The sequence below is a fragment of the Leptonychotes weddellii genome, chromosome 10, assembly GCF_054177405.1.
Source record: "Leptonychotes weddellii isolate Sample4059 chromosome 10, ASM5417740v2, whole genome shotgun sequence".
Classification (NCBI taxonomy): domain Eukaryota; kingdom Metazoa; phylum Chordata; class Mammalia; order Carnivora; family Phocidae; genus Leptonychotes; species Leptonychotes weddellii.
This window is the reverse complement of record NC_138378.1, coordinates 38,129,325-38,147,461: the sequence shown is the minus strand read 5'-3', so window position 1 is coordinate 38,147,461 and position 18,137 is coordinate 38,129,325. Positions and strand designations below refer to the sequence as shown.

The 18,137-nt window shown below is 43.0% G+C and overlaps 1 pseudogene; it reads left to right on the top strand.

The window, feature by feature from the left end:
• The first annotated feature begins 15,929 nt into the window (after positions 1-15,929).
• On the top strand, positions 15,930-16,457 carry LOC102737161 (trafficking protein particle complex subunit 2-like; annotated as a pseudogene).
• Positions 16,458-18,137: the final 1,680 nt, after the last annotated feature.

The following is an 18,137-nucleotide window of genomic DNA, read 5'->3' as shown; positions in this document are numbered from 1 at the left end:
GCGTAGAGATTTTGTATGTCATCAAAGTTGTTATCAGCCAAAAATAGACTGTGATATTTAGATACCCCAGGGTAACCACAAAACAAAAATCTATAGTAGATACACACAAGATAAAGAGAAGGGATTCAGAGTATACCAGTATAGAAAATCACCATCAAATCACAAAGGAAGAGAGATAAAGAGATAAAGAAAGGAACACAGTGATAAAGAAAGGAACAAAAGAACTATGCAACAGTCAGAAAACAATATGGTGGTATTAGTAAATCTTTACCTATCGATAATTACTTTAAACGTAAATTAAACTCTCCGAACAAAAGGCAGAGTGGCTGAATGGATTTAAAAAGCAAGACTCAACTACGCGCTGTCTATAAGAGATTCACCTCAGCTTCAAGGACACACATAGGCTAAAGTGAAGGGATGGAAAAAGATACTCCACACAAATGGAAACTAAAAGAGAGCAAAGGTAGCTATACTTTTATCAGACAGACCATCAAAACAGACTGTCAAAAACTATTGCAAGAGACAAAAAAAGTCATTATATAATGAAAAGGGGGTCAGTTTATCAAGAGGATATAACAGTTGTAAATATATATGCACCCAACATTACAGCACATAAATATATCAAGCAAATACTAACAGATTTGAAGGGGAAATAGACAATACAATCATAGCAGGGGGCTTCAGTGCCCCACTTTCAACAAAGGATAGGTCATCCAGATTTAAAAATCAATAAGGAAATATTTAACTTGAACTGTACTTTAGGCCAAATGGACCTAACAGATATATAGAGAACATTCCATCCAACAGCAGCAGACTAAACATCTTCTCAAGTGCACATGGAACATTCTCCAGGATTGATCATATGTTAGGTCACAAAGTAAGTCTCAGCAAATTTTAAAAGGTTGAAGTCATATCAGATATCTTTCCTAAATACAATGGCATGAGACTAGACATCAGTAATAGGAGGAAAACTGGAAGATTCATAAATGTGTGGAAATTAATCAACACACTCCCAAACAACCAATGGGTCAAAGAAGAAATCGAAACATATCTTGAAGCAAATGCAAATGGGAACACAACATATCAAAATGTATAAGATACAGGAAAAGAAGTTCTCAGAGGGTGATTTATAGTGATAAATGCCTACATTGGGAAAAAGAAAAGATCTCAAATAAACAACCTAACTTTACACCTCGAAGAACTAGAAGAACAAGAACAAACTAAGGCAAAGTTAGCAGATGGAAAGAGATAAAGATCAGAGCAGAAATAAATGAAACAGAGAATAGAAAAAGAATACAAAAGGTCATTGAAACTTTGAGTTGGTTTTTTGAAAATATAAACAACGGACAAAACATCAGCTAGAGTTACCAAGAAGAAAGAAGAGAGAGTAATCAATGAATGAAATTATAAATGAGAGAAGAGACATTAAACAGATACCACAGAAATATAAAAGGTCATAAGATACTCTTATGAACAATTATATGCCAACAAATTGGACAACCTAGAAGACATAGATATACTCTTAGAAGCATACAACCTACCAAGACTGAGTCATGAAGAAATAGAAAATCTAAACAGGCCAATAATGACTAAAGGAGATTGAACCAGTAATCAAAAGCCTCCAAAGAAAGAAAATCCCAAGGCCAGATGGCTTTACTGGTGAATTCTACCAAATATCTAAAGAAGAATTAATGCCAGTACTTCTCACACTTCCAAGAATTTAAAGAGCAGGGAATACTTTCACATTCATTTTATGAGGCCAGCATTACCTTGATATCATAGCTGAATAAGATCACTACAAGAAAACTGTAAGTCCATAGCCCTGATGAACATAGATGTAAAAATTCTCAACAACAACAAAACAAAAACAAAAACAAACAAAAAAGGAAATGCTAGCAAACCAAATTCAACAGCACGTTGAAAGGATAATACACCATGATCAAATGGGATTTATCCCCAGGATGCAAAGATAGTTCAACACTGGATCGTGTAGCAAGAATAGTGTACTTTTGGTGGGATGCAAACTGGTGCAGCCACTATGGAAAATGGTATGGTGGTTCCTCAAAAAGTTAAAAATAGAACTGCCATATGACCCAGCAATCTCACTTCTGGGTATATATCCAGAGGAAACGAAAACAAGATCTTGTAGAGATACCTGCACCCCCATATTCACTGTAGCATTATTTACAACAGCCAAGAAATGGAAACACTCTAAATGTCCATCAACAAATGAGTGGAGAAAGAAAATATGGTATATACACACAATAGAATATAATTCAGCCATAAAAAAGAAGGAAATCCTGCCATTTGTGACAACATAGGTGGACCTCAAGGGCATTATGCTGTTTGGAAATAACTTTTAGATACAACACCAAAAGCACCATCTATGAAAGAAGAAAGAGGTAAGTTGGACTATATTAAAAGAAAAGACAAATCATAGAGTGGGAGAAAACTTTGCAAAACACATATTTGATGAAGGGTTATTATCCAAAATATACAAAAAACTCTTAAGTCAATAAGAAAACAAAGAACCCACTTTTTTAAATGGGCAAAAGAATTAAATAGATATATCATCAAAGAAGTTATATACATGACAAGCATATGAACAAATGCTCAACACCATACATCACACGGGAATTACAAATTAAAACAACAGTGAGATACCACTACAAACCTGATAGAACAGCTAAAATCTAAAACAATGACAACACCCAATGCTGGTGAGGATGTGGAGCAACAGGAACTCTCGTCATTGCTGGTGGGAATGCAGAATGATACAGTCACTTTGGAAGACAGTCTGGCTGTTTCTTACAAAACTAAATGTAGTCTTATACAATCCAGCCGTCACACTCCCAGGTATTTAAAAAAACAAGTTGAAAACTTATGTCCACACAAAAACCTGCGCATGAACGTTTATACCAGCTTTATTCGTATTCACCAAAAATTGGAAGCAATCAAGATGACCTTCAGTAGGTGACTGAATATACTTACCGTGGTACCTCCGCACAATGGCATATTATTCAATAATGAAAGGAAATGAGCTATCAAGCCACAAAGAGCATGGAACCTTTAATGCATATTGCTACATGGAAGAAGCCATTCTGAAAAGGCTGCATACTGTATGATTCCACCTATATGACATTTGGAAAAGGCAAAACTACGGAGACAAGAAGATCAGTAGTGGTCACCAGAGGTTTGGGGGTTGAGGGTGGGGATGAATAGTTAGAGCACAGGACATTTGCAGGGCTGCGAAACTATTCTCTTTGAAACTGTAATGGTGGATACATGGCAATATGCATTTATCAAAAACCTATAGTTCTGTACAACCAAAAAGTGAATCTTAATGTAAATTATGGACTTTTAGTTAATAATGTAATAACAGTGGTTCAATTATTACATAGGTGGTTCAATTACTACATAGGTTACTATGTAGTAACTTAATTACTCACTTAAGATGCTAAAATAAATATTGTATAAATAATAGATACAAAGAGTGTGTGAGTATGTGTGGTTATATAACATATAGAGATGTACTATTTAAGACAATAGTATCATAAGGAAGCGAAGGGAATGGATCTATACTGGCAAAAGATGGATATATTTTATCAGAATTCAGTCAGTGTTAACTTGAAGTGGGCTATCAGTTAAAAACACGTATTATAATACCTAGAACAATCCAAAAGAACGTAACAGAGAAAAGAGGAAACGACAGGGTTCTTGAAAGTACTTGGTAGAGTCTCATGTTGCTGTGGGTGTTGTCCATGGGAGTGTGGCGCCTTTCACCGATCACATTGATGGGAAAACTGAGAAACTACCAAAAGGCACAGGGAGAATTGGCAGCTGACCCCAGGAGCACATAAAAAGCAGGTTTCTCCAGACTCTGCCACACCTTTCTGGGGACTTATTAGGGAAAAAAAAAAAATCCTATAAGTCCTTGTGAGCCTTAATTTGTGATTTTCTTTGGGGCAGGGAGAAGATGAAACAAAAATTGTCACCAGAATTTAAGATGTCGACCTAATTAGCAGAGTTTCCAGGTCCTGAATCTAATGTATGTGTTTTAATTATTTTGTGATTTTTCCAAACCCACCTGACACTCTGGATAACAGCTGGATAAGTGCTCCATAACATGCTTATGTTTGAATCAATAAGATGGAATCTTCTTGAATTTTTTTTTTTCAACTTGAAGCTTTCCTGTACTTGAATCTTAAATGCTTGGTCTGAGAACAGGAACAAGACTTTTGAGCACTGATGTAGTATAATATGTGAGTAACACGGGATAATGAAAGCTGTGATTTGGACAGTCATTTAATATAACATGTTGCTTGCTGGCCTCCCAATGGGCATTTCCTCTCTCACCAGTGCCAGAGCTGACCACCCTGCAGACACCTAACCTACAGCCGTTCTGGGTATATCTTTGTCCCAGCAATCCTTGTCATGTCCTACAAATGTCCCTGTTATGCGTGGTGAGTGGAATGCAAGGTGAGCCCCACAGCACCCACTCACCTTCAGGCTGGCCACCCTGGGGAAGTGCTCATCCTGCACCTTACCCCGTGGGTCTGCTGGACCCCAGCAAGAGCTTGATTAATATAGGTTCATTCACTAACGTGGTCAGCACACATTTGCAGCCTCTTTTTTTTTTTTTTAAAGATTTTATTTATTTTTTTGACAGAGAGAGACATAGCAAGAGCAGGAACACAAGCAGGGGGAGTGGGAGAGGGAGAAGCAGGCTACCCGCAGAGCAGGGAGCCCGATGTGGGACTCGATCCCAGGACCCTGGGATCATGACCTGAGCTGAAGGCAGACGCTTAACGACTGAGCCACCCAGGCACCCCAGCCTCTTTTTTTTTTAAAGAGAGGGAGAGGGGGCAGTCAGAGGGAGAGGGAGAAAGGGAATCTTAAGCAGGCTTCATGCCCAGAGCAGAGCCTGTCACAGTGCTCAATCTCACGACCCTGAGATCATGACCTGAGCTGAAATCGAGAGTCTGCCGCTAAACCAACTAAGCCACCCAGGCGCCCCACATTTGCAGCCTTTTGATTGAGTGGGGCCAAATGGATTACATTTTCTACATTACAAACACTCCCCAAGGCTCTGCACCCCACACTCTTGGTCCCAGGTAGGGTCCTTGCCATCTCTTACCTGGACATTGCAGTAGCTCCCTAATCAGGCTTGCTACCTCTGGTCTCATCCCCTCTGAACCCAGTCCACACACTGGCCAGAGTCATTGATTTAAAACTCGGACATGGCCAGCTCTCATCTCTGCTCAGTGCCCTCCACGGGCTCCTGCCACTGTGATCCACACTGCTCAGTTAAAGGTACCAGAACTTTCATGGTCTCATTCCTCAAGCAGACCACCCCATTGCTGCAGCCTCACCAAATCCTCCCGCAATGCTGATTCATGGTTCTTCACGCACCACCCCTTATGGGCATTGTTTTAATTACCTCTTGTTCATCCTGCTGGTAAGGAGGGATTTCCGTCTCAGGTTGGCCAAGTACACACGCGTGGGAATGGACAGATGGAGATGGAGGGCAGTTTATTAGTCGCATATACTCACAGCCCAGGGAGGAGGACCCCGCATGCCACACCGGGGCTGCACTGGAAACAGAGTGAACAACCTGTTTTCTGTGGAGGTTGGCTTCATAGTATCAAGAGGATGGGGTGACCTCTGGTTCAGTGGGAGGATATGGTTGGCTTGCTTGAACAATTCCGTGGGCTCCCAGATAAGCCGGAGGTGCACCTGCTCCTCTTGACAAGGAAGGTTGTTTGGCTAGGGGACCTGATCCTCGGGAGCAGAATGGGGTGGGGAACTTGCGGTTGGGGCATTTGGGGCTTTCCCTGTTCCACCAGATGTCACGGCAGCACTAATATTGGCCCTGATTTTAGACCCTATGTCACAGGCCCGAGGGTTTCCTCTCTGTGCTTCCCCATTGCCCTGCTCCCATTTCCTCACTAGGCTAACTCCTGCTTACTCCTTATCTGTCAGCTCAGGCACCCTCTCCAGCAGGACACTCTCCTTGACCTCTCTTCTCCAGCGGGCTCACTTCCCTATCCTAAGTAACCTGCCTTGCGTCCTCTTGCCCAGAAGATAAAAAATTCCAGTTAATTTTCTGTCTTTCCTCTAGAATATAAACTCCTTGGAGGCAGGGGCCCTGCACAACAACTTACTTGTTTTTGAACCCTCAGTGCCTGTCCAAAAGAAAAAAAGGATGATACATTTTAAAACTATAACTCAAAAATTTACTTTTACAAAAGAACAAATTCACTTTTACTAAATTTTATAGTGCCGGAAAAAGCAAGTCAGTTGGAGTCCCTCAGGGGAAACAGGCAACAATGAAAATGCTAAATGCTACAAGAAAACTGTGAGAGGAGATTGTTTAAGAACTGTTTGCGAATACATCCTCTCCCTCTTCCTCTTCTTCCCAACGTTTAGTTTGACCCTCCCGGAACACCTGCCCTCCGGCTGGCTGGCCTTGCTGATTTTGCTGCCTTTCTTTTAAAGGCTGGGGGTAAGCCTGGGTCAGAGAGAATTTGTCATTCTAAAGCACTGTTCCCAAATCAGCACACTGGTAACCAGTTCACACGGCCAGGAGTTGAGCTCATTGTCGGTATCATACAGGGTGTATTGGAATCAGCCGTGAATGTTAGCCCTGGGCTGAGCCATTTGGAGTTGGTCCCTCAGAGACTTTCAAGGGGGAAAAAACACAGGGAAAAGGCTGTCTGTAGAAGTATCCAACATCTCGTGACTAGTCAGGGGCAGAGCCAGGATTAAAACCTACGTGTGCGGGCGCCTGGGTGGCTCAGTTGGTTAAGCGACTGCCTTCAGCTCAGGTCATGCCCGGAGTCCTTGGATTGAGTCCCACATCGGGCTCCCTGCTCAGCGGGGTATCTGCTTCTCCCTCTGACCCTACCCCCTCTTGTGCTCTTTCTCTCTCACTCTTTCTCTCAAAGAAATAAAATTTTTAGAAAATTAAAAAAAAAAAACAACAAAACCCTAAGTGTGCCCAGCTCTTGAGGCTGGCTTCCAGATCTGGGCTGCACAGGAAAGTGGACAGAGTGAACAGGCTGATGTGGAGGGTCACAGAGAGCAGAGGGTACAAGCTAGCAGCCTCAGGCCCCACTGGGACAAGAAACAAGTTTTGTTTGGCCTGCACTGTACTTTAACCACTTTTTCCCCAGTGTTTTTAATTGTGGTAAAATACACATAACGTAGAACTTACCATCTTAACCATTTTTCTTTAAAAATTTTATTTATTTGTCAGAGAGAGAGAGAGCACAAGCAGGGGGAGCAGCAGGCTCCCCGCTGAGCAGGGAGCCCGATGTAGGACTCAATCCCAGCACCCTGGGATCATGACTTGAGCCGAAGGCAGATGCTTAACCGACTGAGACACCCAGGCTCCCCAACTTAACCATTTTTAAGTGTATGGTTCAATGGCATTAAGCACATTCACACTGTTGTGCAACCATCCCCACCATCCGTCTTGTAAAACTGAAACTCTGTCCCCATTCAACAATTAACTCCCCACTCTTCCCTCCCCAGCCCCTGGGAAGCCATCCGATGCTCTAGAGAATTTCTATGAATTTGACGATGCTAAGTACCTCACTGAGTGGAATCATACCGTGTTTGTCTTTCTGGGATTGGCTTATTTTGCTTCGCAAGGAGTCCTCAAGGTTGTCCGTGTTTAGCATGTGCCAGAACATCCTTCTTTTTTAAGACTGAATAATATTCCATTACGCTTATATCACATTTTGCATGCCCGTTTATCTGTCAATGGACACTCGGAGTGTTGCTCTGTTTTTGCTAATGTGGAAAATTCTGCCATGAACATCTCTGTACAAAGATCTCTTCAAGACTCTGCTTCCAATTCTTCTGAGTCTAAACCCAGAAGTGGAATTGCTGGATCATATGGTTGTTCTATTTTTAATTTTTGGGTGAATAGCTTCCCACATCGGCTGTGATATGGTCTTCCCAACAACACTGCACAGGAGTTCCAATGTGTCTACATTTTTGCCAACACTTGTCATTTTCTGTTTTTCTCCTCTTTTTAATAATAGCCATCCTACTGGGTGTGAAGTGGTGTCTCAGTGTAGCTTGAGTTGCATTTCCCTAATGATTAGTCAAGTGGAGCACCTTTTCACGTGCTTATATAATGCTTTTTTTGATAGCTGCCAACAAGAAAAATTTGGAAATTTCACAGCTTCACTGACTGAGCCACCCAGGCACCCTTGGAAATTTCACAACTTCAGATTCCCGGCCTCTTTGGACAAATCAAAAGATCTGGCAAAGCTGCGCACTCATTCCCACGAGACAACCGTCGGCTACAGGGGCAGGGCTGCTTTCTGGAAGGGGTAAGCATTCTCCCATTCACCAAATTTCTGCTGCTCCCTGTGGCCTCAGCTCAGGGACATGGGAGTTCGCAGGGATCCCTGTGGGAGTGTTCAGCATCGCCCTCAACTTGTCGATGTGTTCAGATCTTTAGGTGAATGACTCACCCCAAACCAGCCCCACGTGCCCCCTGCCAGGCCCCTCTGGAAAACTACTGGGGCAGCTTTGGGGAGCACATGTGACTTGGGCCTTCACTTCTTCTCCATAGGCTTCTTGTAATCATCTCCAAACTGGAGCCAAACAGTTATTTGCCAAGCAAATAATACAGAGGAAACTTTCCCCATAAAACTTAAATCAGTCAAGAATCTAGGTGTGACCAGGGAGTGACGTCCTAAGCCCGAATGATTTGGGGAGAAACTGCCAGAGGGCTTTTTAAAATAAAGAACAGTCTGAGTGCGGCGGAGCCAAGCATGCAGCCCACGTTCCTGGCATTATGCTTTTATGGGCCCCGTACTTTTGAGTAAATGGCAATGGCTTGATGAGGCTTTCTTGAGCTGACAGAGCCTGGAATACCAAAGAAGTTGCCGGCGTGGAACCTGTCTGTCGCTACATCCACTAAACCAATGTGTGAGAGCTTTGCTAGGTGACTAATGCCCTGACTATGCCCCCTGGGAAGGAGCCCCTGGGTCCTCTACTCTCCCACAGCCAGCAGCCAGTACTCAGAACCCAGCTGAGGACACCAAGTTGCAGAGCAAGAAGTCAGGTATCCTTGCGTGGCTGGGAAGACGGGCAGGACCCTCAGCACTGGCTCCCAGACTGAACCCGGTGAATCACCCAGCATCTCACGGTAAGGAAGGCAGAAGTGTCTCAGGCAAACCCAGCAAGGAGAGGAATTACCTGGGGCCCCCCTCTCTGGGACCTCCCAGTCTCACCATTATGCAAAGGCTTTTCCACCTTAATAGGAATGGCTTCTCCTTCCTGCCACCCTGAGGAGGTGTGCCCATTTCACAGGGGAGGAAAATGGAGGTTTGTGTCACAGTGGCATGTGACCCTGGACAGGAACTATAAACACACTATTAAAGGTCTATCTGGCCATTTTGAAATTCCGAGTTCCTAGCTAAGTTGATTAGGTGCAGCCTTTATCAATTATCGTTTAAGCAAAAAAAATTGCTCAAGCTACTTACGGCAGAAATCTCACCATTTTGCAAATGTAGGCTGGCCCCAGACATACTTAAGGGGCAGGGGTATCAGAATAAACCTCAAGCTGCATTATTATTGTAGTAACAATAAGTACGTTTGCTGAGTACCTACACGAAGCACCTCATATAGACCAAGCGCTCGCCCATACAGCATTAACTCCTGGCAGGCCCCTGCGGTCATACTGAATTCAGACTGTGCTTCTCTAAAAGAATTGCCATTTGCTCACCCAGAAGCAAATCCGTCCCCCACGCCTGCACTGTGTTCCACGACACTGTGCAGGGAGTGCCGCTCTAGGACCTGGCGTGGGGTCGACAGTGGCCACAGGGGTGTGGCAGGGCCAGGGCGCGCAGGGGGCCGTCCCTGGGGCCCGGGGCCTGACTGTCTACCCACAGTGGGTTGTCAGCAAATTTCAGATGGATGAATAAGCCTGTTCAGGAGCTCTTCTACGTAGCCAACTTTAGATCACTCACGACTTTCCCTCTACTGCTCCACACAGCACGCAGCCTTCATATTTTGGATTAACATCTTTGTAAAATACATTACCGTTTTCCTGCTCCCCCCTTTTTTTTGCTTCTTCAAGTGCCAATTTTTATTTTAGCAGTTTTGATGGAAATTTTTCTAAAATATACATTTCCTTATGTTTCACCCCCCGCCCCCGCAGAGCAGCTTAGAAAAACTTTTATTATGAATTTTGAAGGCACACAAACAGTTCAGAGTTGAACAGTATCCATCAACCTCGCTTCAACCTCTATCAGTGGTGCTGTCTGCCCGTACACCCTATCACCCTACCCAGTGACCCTCGGCCCGCACCAATTCTGAAGCAAATCCCAGACATGATATCACTTCACTTCTAGATATTTCTGCATCAGTCTCTAAAAGAGAAAGTTCTTTTTAAACATAATTGCCCTACTGTTATTACATGTAATAATTAATCATAATTTCTCAATATCATCATATATCCGGTTGTGTTTACATTTTCAGTTGCATAACACATTCAGACTTTAAGCAGAATTTTTTTTTTTTTTGAGGTGGGGGGCAAGTTTATTTAGTAAACTCAGGACTGCTGATTTTTTTTTAAATCAAGATTCAAATAAGGAGCTCACAATACAATTGTGATATGATTTTTCGTGTCCCAATCTAAAGATTTGCTCTCCATCTCTTTTTTCCTTGCAATTGATGTGTTGAAGAACCCTGCATTCTCTTTATCAGAAAAAAAAATTTTTTTTAAAGATTTTATTTATTTATTTGACAGAGAGAGATACAGCGAGAGAGGGAACACAAGCAGGGGGAGTGGGAGAGGGAGAAGCAGGCCTCCCGTGGAGCAGGGAGCCCGTTGTGGGGCTCGATCCCAGGACCCTGGGATCATGACCTGAGCCGAAGGCAGACGCTTAACAACTGAGCCACCCAGGCGCCCCCAGAAAAAAAAAAATTTTTTTTATTGCTCACTTTATAGACAGAGAGCAGAGAGAGTTATTTGTCTTTTTCTTGATGCCTTGAGATTATCACGTAAAAGATCAGTTACTGTTTGTTTTCTGCTGTGACGGGAGCCCTTTCAGGGCTCAAGTGCATGGGAGTGCCTGAGGGCTTGTACACCTTTTTCCGTCCTACCTCTGCTGTTAAGGCCACCAGTCACTCCACATGCCGGTGGCTGGGGCCTGCAACAGCCACCCTCCTTCTGCCTCCCCAACCAGCAGCAGGCTGCACACACGGCTCACCAGACTTGGGGCCCGCCCTACTCTGCCAGGGAGAACGAGCGAATGTGCTACTGGTCTTGAACTTGAGCCTTGGTGCGAGACTCTGAAACAACCTTGGCTTCTTACCACCTGCTGTGTTTACTCTCTCAGGTGGTATTTCTGACTAACCCGGCTCTGGCTGGGAGAGGTCTGTGTGGTAATAAGGAAAAGCAGCTAACAGCATTGTTTGTCTTAATACGTTTTGTCCAGAATCCTATTTTCAACGATCGCTACTCTTTTGAGGCTATCAAAACAATAGCTCGTGTTTAATTGAGCATGTATGATATGCCATGCCCTGTTTTGAGCATTCCACGTAGATCTCATTCAATCCCACAACCACCCTATGACGCAGGTACTTCCGGACTCCCATCTTACAAATGAGGACACAGAGGCCAGGGGTCCACTCCCTTGTCCTGGGATGCCCGGCTAGCTGATGGGGCCGCTAGCACCTGCACTCGGGAGGCTGGCCTGAGAGCGCAAGATTCCGACTAGCACTCTGTTCATTAATTAACAGTCTAATACAGTGGGGAGAGATTCAAGAACGCTTGTTTCCCCCTTCCATCTCCCTAAAACAGAACGGGCTGCTCGCGTTCTGTTTCTTGGTCTGGTGCTATCCACACGGTGTGTCGTTGTATATTGTACGCTCGCATTTCTATGTGTTTATGTCATAAAAAGGGTTTTGTCACTGCTAAACATATATAACATTAAAAACAGAATGACTGGGGCGCCTGGGTGGCTCAGTCGTTGGGCATCTGCCTTCGGCTCAGGTTGTGATCTTGGGGTCCTGGGATTGAGCCCCGCATCGGGCTCCCTGCTCAGCGGGAAGCCTGCTTCTCCCTCTCCCACTCCCCTGCTTGTGTTCCCTCTCTCGCTGTGTCTCTCTCTCTGTCAAGTAAATAAATAAAATATTAAAAAATAATAATAAAAATAAAAACAGAATGACTGCCAAAGACCTGATGGCTGTTAGTGGGAGAAGAAGCTGACAAAATGAGAATCATCACATGGCCTGCTTCCCCACAGGACAGAGACTGTCAAGGAGGGGTGAACTCTGGGTCTAACTGGTGTACAACGAGCAGGTGAGGACATGGGAGCACCCCAAGAATCATCTGGTTTTTGACCCAATCTCATCCTCAAATAAAACTGACCTTCTTCCTTAAAACTCAGAATATGTCCCATACAAAATTCTCTCCTCGTGGTAATTTACTTAAACACTTAAATAGCACTTACTCATATGTTAATGTTACTTCATTTAATCCTCATAACAACCCTTTGAGGGAGGCAGTTAGCATACCCACTTGACAGATGAGGTGACTGAGGCCCAGAGAGGTTTTAAATAACTTGACCAAGGTGTCCCAGCTGGTGGGTAGCAGAGTGGTCGGGCGGGGGCAGGGAGGAAGGTCAGTGTGGTGGAGGGATTGGCGCCCAGGGCATGTCGCAGGGGAAATGGCTGGTAGCGGAGAAGCGGGGCTCATACCAGCTGGAGGAATGATGACATGGGATCCTTAGGTTAGCCTTCCTCAGGGCTCCAGGAAGGATATCTCAGGACCCAGCAGAGACCCCACTGCTGCGTGAGGGTTGTGAGGCAGGACTTAAGTCTCAGTGTGTCTGGGAAATAGGACTCTTCCAAATCCCTGGCCTGGACCTGAGGAGTCATCTGCCTGTTGGACTTCCACTGGGCCTGCCCAGAGGGGAAATGTTCCTCCCCGGCTCCAGATCTCCTCCCCAGCTTCTGCTGGCTCTCTGGCCGAGTGGCAGCCTCCCAAAGCCTCAGCTCTCCAGGACTCCTTGGGCCCTCCAGCACTCCAAGGGATTCAGCAGCCATATCCCAGCATCAGCACTGCCATCACCTGCCTGGGAGACTGGGGCACCTTACTCTTTCATCTGTGAATGCTGAGCAAAGATGCTAGGACAACTGGGCTTCAAGTGCCCATATCGGGCATCTAGTAAATGCTCATTAAGTGTCAGCCAACTTTCCCTCCCGAATCACACCCGGGGTGGGCTGCTGGGTGGTAGCTTGTTGCTCTTACCACAAGAGCTGGATTGGTCAGCTAACCCATCTCCTTCCCTTAGACGGGTTGTTACTCTACGATCTGGCAGAGTGCAACCACGATCTTAACTCCAGATACAATCCTGTCTTTCCTTTGCTTAAAATAATTTTCTGTTAAGTTTTATGCTGGTGGGAAATCAGCCGCTGGGACCCAGAATAGAGAGCAGAGCCCATTGGAGCTGTAGACACAGACTTCCGGGAGAGAACCAGGCGCTCCTTGCATGGATCTGCAATGGATCCTGGAGGAAAAGTAAACGTGATTCACTTACACGAGAAAGTAGAATTATCAGTACTTGCAGGCGATGTGACTGCATATCTGGGAACCCAGGAGAATCAACTGAAAAATAAATAATAAGAAAGTTCAGTAATGTGGCCACTTACACACTTAATATACAAAAAGCAATTGCTTTTTGATGTGCAAAAGACCTGATTAAAAAATACAATAGAAGAAAAATTCCACTTACAATACCCACTGAAGTCAGAATACCTGGGAAATAAAGTCGATTAAAATGAATCTAAATAAACCTAAACTTTAAAACTTTAGCAAAGAATCTTTTTTTAATTGGACAACTGGCGAGACACACCCTGTTTTCAGATAGGAAAAAATCGTATTGTAATTTTTCTCTCTGAATTTATCTAAAAACTTAATGCAATCTCGATGGAAATATCTACCTTTAAATTAGACAAGCTGATTCTAAAGTTCATAAGAAAAGTAAAATATGCAAGTATAGCCAAGAAAATTCTACAAAAGAAGGCTACCAGGGGAAACTATCCCTTCCAAATAATAAAAGGCATTATAAACCTATACTTAGGGGCACCTGGGTGGCTCAATCAGTTAAGCGTCTGCCTTCGGCTCAAGTCATGATTCCAGTGTCCTGGGATGGAGCCCCACATCAGGCTCCCTGCTAAGCAGGGAGCCTGCTTCTCCCTCCCCCTCTGCCTGCCTGTCTGCCTACTTGTGATCTCTCTCTCTCTCTGTGTTATAAATAAATAAAATCCTAAAATAAATAAAACTATACTTAATAAAGAAGCTTGAGGGGCGCCTGGGTGGCTCAGTCGGTTAGGCATCTGCCTTAGGCACAGGTCATGATCCCGGGGTCCTGGGATGGAGCCCCTCATTGGGCTCTCTGCTCAGAGGGGAGTCTTCTTCTCCCTTTCCCTCTGCCCCTACTCCCCACTTGTGCTCTCTCTCTCGCTCTCTCTCAAGTAAATAAATAAAATCTAAAAAAAAAGAAGAAGCTTGAAAGAGCGTATGAATGTACAGATAGATCAATGGAACAAATTAGAGAACTCCAAAATAGACCCAAATATGTATGGAAAGATGGCATTTCAAAGCAGTGGGAAAAAGATGGATTATTCAATAAGTGGCTTCAGGACAGCTGAGTGCCAGCTGGAGCCATACCTTACTCCTTACACCAAAGTCAATTCCAGATGGATTGAAGTACTTTTAAAAACATAAAAGTACCAGAAGAAAAGTCGAGGGTTGTTTTTGATCATCTCTAAATACGGAAGATCTTCCTAAGTAAGACATAAAATACAGAAGCCATAAAGGAAAAGACTGCTACACTTATGTACATATAAAGTCTATTTAAGGAAAAATACTTACTTAAAAAGTTTTTGAAAATGAAAAATTTGGAAAAAATTTTGCTTCTCATACAACAAAAACCCAGTTGCCTTAATATATAAAGAACTGTTATTTAAAAACAAGAAGAGCTGGTAAATATCAATAATCCAACCACCTGAAAAAAAATGAGCAAAAGACAAGAACATGCAGTTTATAAATGAAAAGGTGCTCAGCCGGTTAAGCATCTGGTTTCAACTCAGGTCATGATGCCAGGGTCCTGGGATCGAGCCCCTTGTTGGGCTTCCTGCTCAGCAGGGAGTCTGCTTCTCCCTCTCCCTCTTCCTCTGACCCTCCCCACCAGCTTGTGCTCAGTCTCTTGCTTTCTCTCTCTCTCAAATAAATAAAATCTTAAAAAAAAAAAGAAAGAGAAAAGAAAATGTACTCAACCTAACTTACAATGAAAGGAATGGAAATTCCAACAATGGGACAGCAAAATTTAGAAAGATCAGTAATTCACACTGGAGGCAGGTAGGGAAGAGGCACAGCTGATGAGAAGTCAATGGCTGTGATTTCTTTCCAAGGCCATTTTGCATTATTTGTCAAAAATAAAAATGCATCAACCCCTTGATCCAGGAGTTCTTTCTTGACTAGTGGTTTACCCTACAGATATACCTGAGGGCAAAACCCGCTAAATGAAAATGTTACAGAAACATTGTTTATAATAGCATTAGATTGGAAACAGTTCAAATGGCCTTTCAGTAGGCTGCTGGCCAACCTTAGAATTTTAGAATGAGGATTGACAAGCTTTTCTTAAAGGGCCAGATGGTATTTTAGGCTTTATGCGCCAAAAGGCAGAATAGAGGTTATTATGCAGGTACTACTTTAAAACTATTCTCAGCTCAGGTATGAAAACAGGCAGGGTTTGGTCTCTGGCCTAGAATATCCACACAATGAGAAGCTATCCAAGGTAAGATGAGATATGTCTAAATATTGATTGTGTGGAAAAGTCCCAATGCATACATTTTAAAAAGCAAGGGATGGGGGCAGTGACTGGCTGTTTCCGTTGTTGGCTTCTCCCTGCAGGAGCTGTATTTTGAAGACAATGTTTGGAGGCTTCTACCTTGTAATTGTTGGCCACCATTTTTGAAATGGAATTTTTGCCAGCTGGAAAAGCAGACTCCAAAGATGATCATCGTCATCTGAACTAGTTCATAGCTCATGCTGCTCTCGACCTCGTAGATGAGAATATGTGACTGTCCAGCAGCATGGACTTGAAACCTGTGGACAAGTTCAATGAGTGGTCTCTTTCAGCATTTTACTGCAGGTCATATGAGATTTATTATGCTTCATGACATAAGGCAAGAAGATGGAATAAAAAACTTCTTTACTGATGTCTATGATTTATACATAAAGTTTGCAATGAATCCATTTTATGAACCCAATTCTCCTACTCGATCAAGCGCATTTGACAGAAAAGTTCAGTTTCTTGGGAAGAAACACCTTTTAAGTTGAAATTTGGAAATAAACAATGTCACTATAATCAGATCTTCTCAGGAATGTGTACATTGTGAGTAACTTGATTAAATAGCCTGGAAAAGTGTTACTTGTAGTCTGAATTTATCTAAACCTAATGAAATTCCTTAAATATTTCAAAACAGTACATTCAGTTTCTTACGATTGTCAACAGATCAATATTTGCTTGTGAAAAGTGTTATTTATAAACTCTTTACAACCTTGAAAATACCTTTATTCTAAAAATTAAGAATGAGCTTTTGACTTTACTCATTCAGATAGCTTGATCTTAATGTCCCAATCTAGAACCAAATGTCATTGTCAAGATTTGGGTAGACAGATTTAAAACTTTAGAACAAACTATTGTATGAGCTACATTACCCCATGCAAAGAATTGCAATCATTTGTAATATGAGCTAGGGGTTCATTTGTACAAACCTGGAAAACCAAAACAACCTGTTAATACTAAGTCAGCAAGGAGCAAAGCAAGAAGGAAAGTCTCAGTTACCTTAACAGTTGGTTTTTGGTTCTTTCTCCATAGACCACAAGTCTGCTTCTCTCTATATACCGTAAGTCCATAGGTGCCTTATGAAACCAGACCATTCTGAACCTTAAAGGTAAACTTTTTCTATGGAACCTAAAAGAGACCTGTTTTCAAATGTATTTTGTCTTTTTATAGAAGATTTTTTAAAAAGATTTATTTATTTATTTTAGGGAGAGAGTGTGCGCTCATGAGAATGGGGGAAGAGACAGAGGGAGAGGGAGAGAGAATCTCAAGCAGACTTCCTGATGAGTGTGGAGCCATAATGGGGGCTTGATCTCACAAACCTGAGATCACGACCTGAGCCGACACCAAGAGTTGGACACTCAACCAACTGAGACACCCAGGTGACCCTTATTCTTTCCTTTTATAAAAAATTTTTAGATTTAGAGAAAAGTTGCAAAAATAACAGAGTTCCCATTTACATTCTCCCAGCTTCCCCTAATATTAACACCGTGCATAACTCTATCAAATTTAAGAAATTGATATTGGTACAATACTATTAGCCAATCTGCAGACTTTATTTGAACTTGAGCCGTTTCCCCCACCTTTGCATTTACATGTCCCATATCCTCAACTCCTCCAATCTGAGAGAGTTCTTCAATTTCTCCTTGTCTTCCATGACTCTGACATTACTGAGAAGTACTGATCAGTTATTTAGTAACATATTCCTCAGTTTGGGTTTGTCTCAGGATCAGATGTAGGTGATGCATTTTTGGCAGGCACATCCTGGTGATATCGTGCCCGGCCTGGTGCTTTCCCTTGGGGGTCATCATGCTGACATATCCTCTTACTGCTAAGGAACTTACTGTTCCTTTTGATCTCTTGGATAAGGGCATCTGCTGGATTTGTCCACTATAAAATTACTGTTTTTCTCTTTGCAATTAATGAACATCTTCGCAGAGATACTCAAGACTGCAAATACCCTGCTTCTCCTCAGAGTTTGTTGACTGCTTTTAGCATTCCCTGATCCATCAGACAGTTGTCAGGATGGTGACTTCAAGGTGGTTTTCTGTTTTCCTTGTGACTTCTACATTTATTAATTAGAATTCTTCTGTAAGAAAGGGCTATTCTTCAATTGCACTACTGGGTATTTACCCCAAAGATACAAAAGTAGGGATCTGAAGGGGTACGTGCACCCCGATGTTTATAGCAGCAATGTCCACAATAGCCAAACTGTGGAAAGAGCCAAGATGTCCATCGACAGATGACTGGATA